This window comes from Mya arenaria, chromosome 2 (assembly GCF_026914265.1).
Source record: "Mya arenaria isolate MELC-2E11 chromosome 2, ASM2691426v1".
Taxonomy (NCBI): Eukaryota; Metazoa; Mollusca; class Bivalvia; order Myida; family Myidae; genus Mya; species Mya arenaria.
This window is the reverse complement of record NC_069123.1, coordinates 34,394,513-34,406,769: the sequence shown is the minus strand read 5'-3', so window position 1 is coordinate 34,406,769 and position 12,257 is coordinate 34,394,513.

The window sequence follows — 12,257 nt, the reverse complement described above, 5'->3', positions numbered from 1 at the left end:
TGACCATTGGCGCTTGTTTTCAGTCTTTAACTTAGGGTATGCTTTTATGCATAGGGTATTTTGAAAAAAATAAATTCAAAAATGTTTAAAAAAACTGGAAAACTGTGGTTTTGAGTTCTCTCATTTATAAAATAGTTTAAAGAAATACATTTGCTTGATCTCAAATAGCATTTGTTTGATCTCAAAACTAATATTTGTATAGAATAATCTTTTAGTGTTATCATTCTTTCACTGGATGTTATCCTTGTACTGTTTACAATTTATTTATCATTGTTTAGTTAATAAGTGAATAGAATGTGAGCAAAAGTGAGTTAAATCACTATATATATTTGTTCGCTCTTCGCTCGCTCCTCTTTTTTGCTAAATGCAAAACAAATATTTTTATTATTATTTCGCTCGCTCGCCCCATTATATTTTGGAAAAAATCCGATGAACAAGTTATCAATTTGGTGTGGCCTTACCTAACAATTCAATAAACGCTACTTTCATTTAAAATTTATTCCACATCTAATTGCAAAACAAATATCATCGTCGCTGTGCAACAAAGTGAAATAAATGTCAAGATTACAACTACGGTATCAAATATGCTCAATGTAAAACTTAGAATAATATACTATTTCTTGACTAAACAAACGTACGGACTATAATATCCCTGTACGCATGTTATCGTCAAACAAGTATTTCCAAATAAAAACAACTTCACCGTGCATTATATTTAGATGAACAGGTGATAAAAATTACTTTTCTCTCAAAAGAGGGACACAATTGTGTTTATTCATTTCTTGGCTTTAATTAGGCGTCAATTCATCTTTTCAAAACTCAATTTCCGTCGAAGCATTGACCATTCCGGGTAAATTTATTCATATGAAAATCGCTCATGGTCTGAGTCAATGCATACTTTATCTTGGGCGATGTATTTCGAATATCTAAACCGGCTACAGATCAGCTCGCTTTGTTGATTAAACTACGAAACAATAAAATTTAATTTATTTAATACACTACAATCAGTTGATGCGTATTCCAGTCTCAAGCCCATACTATTATTAACAGCAACATCTAACCCAGTTGTAACCCGCTGAGACGTAGTTTGTAAATGGTTCTTAGATTAGACAAGTACACGACACGCTTGTCTGACGTTACCTCAGTGTTGTTCAGCGGCGTTACCCGTTTGAACTATATACTATATATTATAGCATACGTGACGGCTGTGAGATTGCATATAGTGTGTTTTGTCAATACATACAAAGAGAGTGGGCTGGTTATCAAAATCATGTCATTCAGTTTAATGATGCGGGCAGCACACGATCAGGAGAACACCATAAAGAAGACTTATGTGTGTTCGTGTCTCCAGATGTGCCGGCAAAAATGTGCAATATGTCTTGCAATTTCAAAGTTGTTGTATCTATCTGTGACCTCGTCATCATAGCAATACCTGATTTCACTCATGAAGTTAGTTAATGTGAGGAGGAATCTAACAGAGAGTTCTACGTAGGGTTGATAACATCAATATAGCAATACATCAGACTGAAGTACTCATTTTAGTGTTTGCTTTAGAAAATTTGTTTTCCAATATCGATGAAAGAAATCGATAAATTAAAATGATATATAAGAGATTCTTCATTCTGTTATTTGAACCACTTTGTATTGCCATATGCATTTTTATAATTGTTTTGTTGTCAATTTGTCAATATGTCTTGCGATAATATCTTCCGTCAGAACATTGATCAATCTGGATAAGCTGCTCCTATGCAAAGCTCTGATGGATTGTGTCAATGCATTCTTTGTCTTGAACTGTAGTATTTGAATGTCTAAACCAGGTTCTTTATGGCATACACAAATATTGATAATTTATTTTTAATTGACTATGGAATAACAGGTAGAACAAAATCAATCCTATAATGTAATTCATGTTGAAGCACAATCGAATCCAACACCTGCATCGCCTTTTTTAAATTCCGTTTGAAAAGAAAATAATGCGATGATATTCAGTAAGGATCAAAACTTTTCATAGTAAAGTATTGATAGTAATTGCTTTCTTTTAAACCGTAGCGTCACACTTGTTTTGAATACATACTGATGTTATGGCATGTCCATGATGTCACCAGTGAAACAAATTGATATAATAACGTGTTTAGAGATGTTTAAGGATAATCAATATATTTTTCTTCAGTTTATAAAGCATTGTTAAATTGAACATGTGTTTTATAAAAACAGACTTGATGGGTGTGTTCAAACGGAAACAGTTTGTAACTTGAGAAGAATTTTATTATTCTAATAATTATATGTTCATAGTTATTTCAAAAACACATCTTGCTCCACCCCTGACTGAAATGCCATCGAGGAACAATGACTGTTTCCATGTATCGAATATCATGAATTATTCATAAAATGGATATGAATAAATTCGTGAACAGTTTATGAACAATTCATGATTTGTGTTTGAACTTAAAATGAGTCTTTTTTTCATTCACGAAAGAGTTCATACATAACAGTTTATGAACAAGTAAGAGTTCATGAACACAAAATGTAATGAATTTCATGACCCAGTCAGAGTTCATGAACACATGGTTCATGAAGTTCATAAACCAAACACAGTTCATGAACCACACATTTTCCGTGACCATAATTAATGAACCAGACATTCTTTATATACACCTTAATTGATTACCAATCCATGTTAAGATGATCCCTTGACATAGATCTAGAGAGGATTGGTGTCTCAGTGACAAAGTATGTTGTCCAGTTACGTGTAGTGTAAGAGTTGTAAACATGTCCCACGCACTGACTAGAGCGATGATGACCTTCATTTTCGCCGATGCAACGTCCTCCCAAAGAAACCAAATGCTTTCGCACTCACGTCTAGTCTCACCTTCCAATCCATGTTAGTGATGAGTTAGACTGCAAATCAATCAAATTGCAACAGCATGCACAATGTGAGGGACATTTATCGCTCGTACAACCTAGCTATTTGGATTTTCATATATAAGAACCACGAACATATTTTACAACCTAACAATACATCCAAAGAAAAATACACATGCAAAACAATTCATAAGATAAAATTGAAACTCCAACAATAACGACAACACATACCGTTCGCATGATGTGTGCATCTTACATTACAACAATAACAAAAACAAAAATGTCTGCGTCATGAGACACAAACAGCAATGCCATTTTCACAACTTCAAATTATAACAGGTTACAGAACACTGATTTAAAAAGCCAGCAATGTAATAGTACATATTAGTTGAAAGTTACAGAACCGTTATATAATTATCTAGTTTAGTTCCAGAATTGTTCTGATTTGTATGTCTGAGTTTCGCAAGGGTCATTAGTTTGTAAAGCATCTGGTTTATAAAAATCTAGAACAAAAATTAAGGTGCATAATTATTCATGAATAGTTCATGCACCCTTCTGGGTGTAACCCCTAGGGTTCAGATGAACTTTTCATGAAGACGTTCATGATTAGTTCAAGTATGATCTGTATTCTTTAAATATTTATTAACTATTCCAAAAATTCATGAAGTGTCACAAAAAAGTCATGGAGTGTAACCAATATCTTATTCATGAAAAGTTCATTTATTGCAATCATGAACGTTTGATCGATTTGAAATAATTTTAATTTTATGAAATGAAAATTCATGAACTTTTCTTGAATGTTCGTGGTCATGAACATATTCACAACTGTGTTGATAGCAAACCAATTTGTATTGACATATATAAATTGTACTTTGAAATCGTTCTTGAAACTAATTCACATTCAATAAAACCCTTTAGTACATTGGTTTTCAAAGATGACAAACCGATATCGTTCTTTGAAAAATGTAATATTCTTGACGCCTGCAAAACAACCAAAAGGGTGAGCATGTCTTAAAACTACCAATAAGTGTTGTTGATTATTCTCAAGCACCCCGATGAGCGTGTTTATCGTAACCACTCATGCGTGTCGTTCATCGAAAATTACAATAAGTCATTTACATTTAACCTTCCTTACAGAGCTAAATAAGCTTGAGGATCAAACGCGTATTATGTTAAGGGAGATCAACAGTCCTCAATAAAAACAAGTTGCTAATATGGTCTTACAATCACCTTATCAGGTTTATTAAATAGTTGCTATTGTAGCGTTCAAAGACATGCATTAATTAAAGGTTCTCATCAATATGAAATGAAACACATGTTTCTTGTAAGAAGCCCTAACATAAACCCGAATTGAGAAAATTAATAAAAACAAATGTTTTATGTAAAGAAACATTGTAACCAATGTTTGTAAAACTAAATGACAAACAGTCGGGTCAATTAACGGACAAAGTCAATTATTCAAATGTAGAAGGGATTTCACAGGTTAGCAAACTCGTCCAAGACATTATACTTTTAAGCAGTTAAATCATGTTTAGTAAATATTTTATGACATATGGAGTGAGAGATCGGTCAAAGTCGAAGTGTGAAATCGCTTTTTGTATTGAAAAGTCTAATTCAGATTCTAATAAGAATAATGAACATATTACCAATACTTTCAACAGCGATAATATCGATTTCATCCAAAATACAAAGTGAATTCTCTCGAACAGCCCATACTAATATATTTTTGTATATAAAGTCAGATGTAACGTTTTATATACTTCTTCTTTTCGTTGTCTTTGCGTGACTTGAAAGTATCCTGTATTTGTCTTTTATTGAAACTTATTGAAATTCTAGGTGTTCAAAATCGCCTTAGAATAATCGACAAGCATCAGTCATCAGCTATTTTTAATTTCTTTGTCCAAAGATATGAACAAAAACATAAGCAACTCCAGAACAAATGGTTTTTATGTTTCGTTATTCATGTTATGGAACAAGGATATTTTCTGTAATGTTCAGCAATGTTGTAGTTAATTGTTCATAGTATGTGGTTATAAATCACATAATTATCTCAGGAAGTTTTCAATTATTTTAAAAGCATGAACAATATTCTTTAAATTAAATAAATAAGGAACACGGTAAATAATCATGTAAATATACAGGTATCATTACGTTAATGTTGTAGCGTAACGCTACGGGACTCTCAAAGTGTCACAAGAAACTCAAAACATAAAGATAAGTTCCAAGTACATATTATTATTAATTTAATATATTTACAGAGTGGATCATAATTCTAACTAGTCTGTCTCCCCAAAACCCACTACATATACAGTAATTATTTTTGGAAAACCATTATTCTAAAGATTTTTATTGAATGTGATCAAATGTCTTACTATTTATTCTATTTAAACTTAAATCATAAGTAGGAACGTGACAATCAAGATGTTACAGCAATTAGTCATGACAGGTCATAATAGATAATATAGCGAAAACGTGCGTATTGATTAAATATACATTTCATGAAAAATTATGTTTTTATTCCAGCAAATTACCAAAACATGTAAACCTCAAATTACCCTAACTAAATGTTTTGAATGGTCACGTTCCATAAGACGTCCATATTGTGTTGCCAATAAACTGCCCTATAATAATTAATAAGTGTTGAGTATCAAAACATGTTTGACAAATATACATTGAATTAAAAGCTAATGATTTCATCAAAGTAACATTAACGTTCTCATTACGTTACAATATTGTGTGTGAGCTATCCACAATAGTACATTAGTCTCATGTGTTAAATCTTCACAGTACTGTCAACGCACAGGTGTCACAATACGGCATCGCGGCATTTCTTCAGTGTTTCGTTTCGTACCTTGTAAAGCAACCCAAGTTAAATGCCTTCAGCTCAGTAAGCGCGGTTGGCTGTTCTCAAACAAAAGTTAAAACATTGCCGTTCATATCCTGAATAACTCGTTAGAGGCGTTAACATCACTCGTTCCTGAATTGAGTGTCTTCATAGGGATGGCCAATCGTCACTGTTTTGAGATATCAAAAGCCGTTGAAGGCAATCAAGCTCCTAACAAGGTTTTGTAATTTTCTTAAAAGGTTAGGTAAAAAAAATAGTTCGAAGAAGTTTGCTGCAAAAGGCCTCACTTCAAACAAAAATCAATCACCATTGATACGAAATACTTGTTTCTTTTTGCGAACCTTTTTGACTTTGTGCATGAAAAACAAGACATACGTACTACTGATAATCGCAGTTCCACACTCATTGAAAAACTAAAACGATAATGTAGTATATTTTAAATTTGCTGAACCCTCTCATTCCCTTGATACAAATGTATTAAAACAACATGAACGATCCCGACAGTTAAGACAAATAACAAGGAGCTTACTTGATGAAACCAAAGCGAACAAAATTTTACGGGACACACAACCTTACAAAACAACTGACTATTTGCATATCGTCATCAATAATTGTTCGAGTAACCGCCAGGTAGAAGCCAGTAAAATAGCACACTGGGTACTGAACATTGCTAACGTGATTATTTTTGTACGTTACAAAATCTTTGTTCAAGCTAAATGAACTCTCAAGTTATTTCCGAAATGCGATTGTCCACCCTATTTTTTTATTTCGAAGTCTTTATGTAGCACTAGAAAATTCCAAAACTGCTAATTAATGAGAGGGGGGGGGGAGAAACGCTTTTACACTGTCGATGTATAGTATCTTTTAAACCGGCACTACTTCTTTAGTTTAAACATATTTATTGAGGAAAATAACACAAGACAACATATATACATCAATGAAAAACAAAGAATTTGTCGAAAGCATAGCTTATATAGATCATTTTCGTATGCATGTATACTTTACGAATCAGAAAAAGGTTGTCGCACAAAATATCATTTATTATATTTACCAAGAAGATGAATATGTCTAAAATAAATGTAGAAGAATAATGCTATTATGAAATTTAAGTATTGTAATAAATCAAATATAGAGCAAGTTTTAAGTTGAGCGGTACTACAAATGAATATTGCTATAGTAAAATGTAAATATTTTAGTAAGTCAAACATATAGATAAACTGAGTTAAGCGCTCATAATACAAAATCATTAGAAACAGTAAAAGATTATGGGAATGATGTGTCTCAAAGTAAACAGATTAGATGAATTTCAACGCACACATAAGCTGTTTAGAGAGTTAGTACTCAAAGAAACCTCTTGGTAGAATCAATGTATGAGTAAACAATAGAAAAAAGCTGCGAGTTGACGGGATCAGTAAATCGAACGTTACCCTTTAGCAATAAGTCGAGCGTGATAGCTGTACCAGGGACGAGCAAATTTATTGACTCGAACATATCCTCTATGTAGGAGGTATAAAGGGGACCAAATAACATAAAATGGCGGACAGATTCAGAGTCACCACAGAGACAAGCTTGTGAGGAAACAATATTCTTCCGGTAAAGATCATAATTAAGTAGACTACAGCCTAGCCTAAGCCTAGTGTGATGGACTTGTAAACGCCTAGGTCCTGTGTTAAAATAATATGGAACCTTAGGAGTATTACTAATCAGCTTTTAAAACTTTGTATTGAGTCAGCGGACTTGAAACTTGAATCGAGAGTATTCCAAGCACGAATGGCAGACGGAACAAGAGAGTTATAGTATAGTGTGGATCTGCAATGTATAAGTGGAATATCCGAAGAGTTTCGAAGATTGTACCTAGGATCGGCTGGGCGTAAAGGAATGAGATTAACAAGGTATGTAGGACTAATATTGGATTTGATTTTAAACATAAAAATAAGTTTGTGGTTGGTGCGGCGATCTGAAAGGGGCTGCCAGTTCAGGTCACTGTAAAGTTTATCAATAGAAACTAGCTTTGTTGCACCTGTGACGATTCTCGCAGCCTCGTGTTGTATTTTGTCAAGTTCCTGCTTTTCCCCTGCAGTGCAGTTGTCAAATATAATATCGCCGTATTCAAGCAATGGTCGGATAAAGGTCATATAAATTGTCTCAAGGGTGAGACGATCAAGAGTAAACTTGAGCGAACGTAGAATATTAACACGGGACCATGCTTTGTCTTTGATATAATCAATATGGGCAGACCAGGAGCAGTCACTAGAAAGAAACATTCCGAGGTGTTTATGGGAGGAAGTCTCTGAAATGTTATGGTTAAGCATAGTCAAAGGGGGATGTAGGGGTCGGCTTATCTTCTGTAAGTCCGAGCTAAGAACAGAAGCAGTATTGTTAGGGGTATCGACTACCATAGATAGGCTAATGTCATCAGCAAAAAGACTGATGTTAGCTTCGATGTCGCGAACAATGTCATTAATATAAATGATAAAGAGCAAGGGTCCTAAAATGGAACCTTGAGGAACACCTGCTTTAATGTAACGAAGGGAAGACGAAGAATTCTGAAGTATAACACGTTCTTTGCGGTGTTGTAGGTAACTACCAAGCCAGTGTAGCAAATGATCTCGGACGCCAATAGCATGCAATTTCGAACGAAGGCCTCTATGCCAGACACGGTCGAAGGCTTTACTTATATCACAAAATACGATACGCACCTCCTTACCGTTGTCAAGTGCTTCACAGAAGCTGTTATATATAAAGGATAGTTGATTCACAGTTGAATCACATGGTCGGAAGCCAGACTGAAAATCCGTCAATATATTGTTATCTACAATATGGTTAAACAAGTGCTTATAGACTGCACGTTCAAAGACTTTGCCAAGTGAGTCAAGTAGAGATACAGGTCGATAATTAGCGAAAAGATTAGACTCACCCTTCTTAAAGATAGGGCAAACATTAGCAATCTTCCAGGAATCAGGAAAGGATGGAATAGACATCGAATAATTAAAAATATCACAAAGTGGTTTTGCGAGGACGGCAGATAGTTCAATAAGAACACGATTATTAATCGTGTCTGGACCTACAGCTTTCCCTAGTGGCAAAGAACGAAGGAGAGGCTCTATATCCGAGGGACTAAAAACGACTGTTGCTAGTAGGGAGGATATATGGTAAGTCGGTGGTACAGGTTCACTGTTAGGCTCTGTGAGATGTGTTTGATTGGCGAAAACAGTGTTGAAAGCATCAGCCTTATCTGCATTGCTATGAATAATACCAGATTCAACAACTAAAGATGGAATCGAAAGAGAACCAGAGTTAGGGGACAAGAATTGTTTAATGGTAGACCACCAGCCTTTGGAATGTTTCTTTTCGAGTAGAGATTTAGAGATAGAGTCAATATGCAAAGCCTTGGCTTCTCTAATTTTAGAAATAATTTCCTCCATGTAGATGGTATGTTTGACCTCTTCGCCTCTTTATATAAGCGTTTGCGACGACGAATGAGCCTCTTGATATCCGATGAAATCCATCTGGGTTCTTGAGGTCTGATAGTGATCATACGATTAGGTATATAGCGCTTGGCACCATCAAGAATAGTAGAAGTAAAACGAGAAACCCATGTATTAAGATCATTGGAGCGAATCGAGTCCCAATCAAAATCTTCGAGGTGTGCTCTAAATGTATTGTAATCACCACGGTCATACAGCCATACAAGACGACGATAAGAAATTAACTTTGGCTTACAAAACTTAAAGAAGACAAAAGTGGGACAGTGATAGCGAACTTGTTGATCAAACAAGGGATCTCCAACTTCACAGAGAAGCAAACTTCTAGTATTTTTTTAAAAATACCAGGTCAATAATAGACGAAGAATGTTCGGTAAAATGAGTGGGCTCATCAATGCATTGGGTAAGACCATATTGCTGACATAAAGACACTATTTTAGGACTGATACAATATGGAGTAGCATTCAAGTTAAAATCACCCACCAAAACAATGTTAGAAATATCAGTGTTTACAGCCGTGTCAATAGACTCCTCAATACGTGAATCCAAGACAGCAGAAGTGTTTGGGGGTCGATAAAACAATCCAACAAGCATCTTCAAGTTAGGTTTAATAGCCAACTCGATCCAAATGCATTCAGTGTCCAGAACTTCTAGATCAAATCTCCTCTTATAAAATATATTTTCCTTGACATATAAAATAACACCTCCATAATTGTTGGTTGCCCGATCTTTGCGTTCAGGAGCCTGAAAATGTGGAAGAAGAATATTGTTGGTGTCAACTGACTGTGATAACCAAGTTTCCGAAAACGCTAAAACATCGAAGTCTAGAAGTTCAGCTTTGATTATATCAAGTTTTGGTAATATGCATTGGACATTGTAATGAACCAAGGATAAATTATGGGACAAATCTAACGATGATCGTGATGAGTGATCTGCAGGGCCTGGATTAGGATGGATGTCACCACTCTGGTTAAGAAGTACTGCCAACCAGGTGCAAAGAGTATATACGGATAGTGTGAGTATACAATTCCTAATAAAAGTGTTATTACACTGGAACACTCGGCTTCCTGCTAGGTCATACTTCTTGGATTGCAGACCACGGTATATCTTACCACAGAGTCTAGTGTCTAGTGACTTTAAGTTCACAAGCACTGAGAAAGCGAAGATGGTGTTGAACAATATTACCAGGGAAAACAACAGGGTTAAGAGACGAGTAAGTCTTGATCCTATGTCAAAGGTTTGTTGAGTAGGGGAATGAACAAACTCAAGGGGCATATTTAGGTTATGTGTGAAACAAGTGTACAGAAGAGACGCAGTCGCATAAGGAAGTATACAACAGTGCGGTCGCTGAATTCATATCTTTTTACAGAGTAAAGTGTAATATCCTGGAGACACAATGAGTGAACAAAAATGGAAGTAAAAAGAAAAACGGAACAAAAATATAATGTTCCACGATACATGATAATGGTGAATTGGTCAAAACAATAGTGCATAAAATATCTTACAAATAGGACTTGTATTGTTTTCTCTTAAAATTTGGCAACAAAAGTACTTTATCTACACTATATATATTATAGTTATGAAAAATATTATGTTGGTATAATCCAAATGTTTAAAAACAAGTAACAATATCTTCAATATTTTATGGATATTACCAAATATATCTTTAAGGCTATAATTAAATATCAAGATCGATAATTTATATATTCAAACATAGCTTAGAGTGAATAGCTTATTATTTAATCAGTACGATGCATGTTATACCAGTTTATAAAAAGCATATGGTGACATAATAACACTGCTATTTTTCAAAGAATAGTAACGGATTATCTGTTCAGTCGTCACTAAGATAATTTATCAGTATTACTACTTCTTTGTTTGGACAACGCGCGTGGAATCACTTAACTTAATTTGATTAATATACAGGCAAATATTAAGATAATATTTCAAAAGCAAGGGACAGAAGAAAGAATGAGTTATCAAATAATTAGACAATGAACCGCTATAGACGATTAGTTTAGTAATATAGATCGTTTTCAGGAATGCAAACAAAACTGAAATGATCAAGGAATGAGTTCACACCATCTACATAACGGTCTGTTGAAACAGTATAGTGTTTCATTATTTAGCTGAATGCCTTTAATGGACATGATGAATTTATAATCAGTTGTTACTGTACAGTAGATAATTATACTATATGATCTTCACATATTCTTCTCAATTCTGTCAGAAATCAATTTTCATTGTTTTGATACTGTTGAAACAAATAAAAAATGAATAATGCACCTCCTATAATTGACTTCCCTTTTCTTATTTGCTACCGTTTTTCCAAAAATGTGTATTCATCGTATATTGATGTTTTTTTAGAGTTTTGCAATTAATAATAACAAGCCAAATCATTTAGTTCATTGGCATATTGACATTTGTCAAAAAACAACATCGCCAATAAAATAGTTCCACGGGAGAGCTCGCGGACGTATGAAATAAATTCAAAGGGATAAAATCAATCATTTTCATTAAATTAATGATATCAAAAACAAAACTGTTTCAAAACAAACATTTTTTACAGAAGACCAAGTTTTTTTTGTTTATAATAGCACAATAATTAACAAACTGATTTAAGTGGTCGGGACACAGCTACCATTCTTTGTATATATTTTGGTAGAGCAGGCAGCTATTTTAAACAGGACTGGTATGTAAGATTGTTTTATAAGATGGTGTGTATGTAAAGCAACAACACTTTCTTAAATTAGCAGCCAATTTCACTGCATTTTCTTAGTTTACATTTTGTTTACAGGTGTTTGTTATCACGACAGTTTATTGCATACCTGTGCAACGACCATATGTCGGTTGTCAAGTAAAGCTACATCCTCACAGGTTACCGTATTGACAACCTTTACATATTTGTCTTGGACAACAATTTCAGATAATAGTATAAAAGCCTTATGTTTAAAAACAACAACGTTTGTAATGAACTTTACATTGAATGAAAAATTTACCACAATGTGCTTTTAACTTATTTTAACGTGCATGGTAATGCTCACAAATCTATCGAATACAGCAGT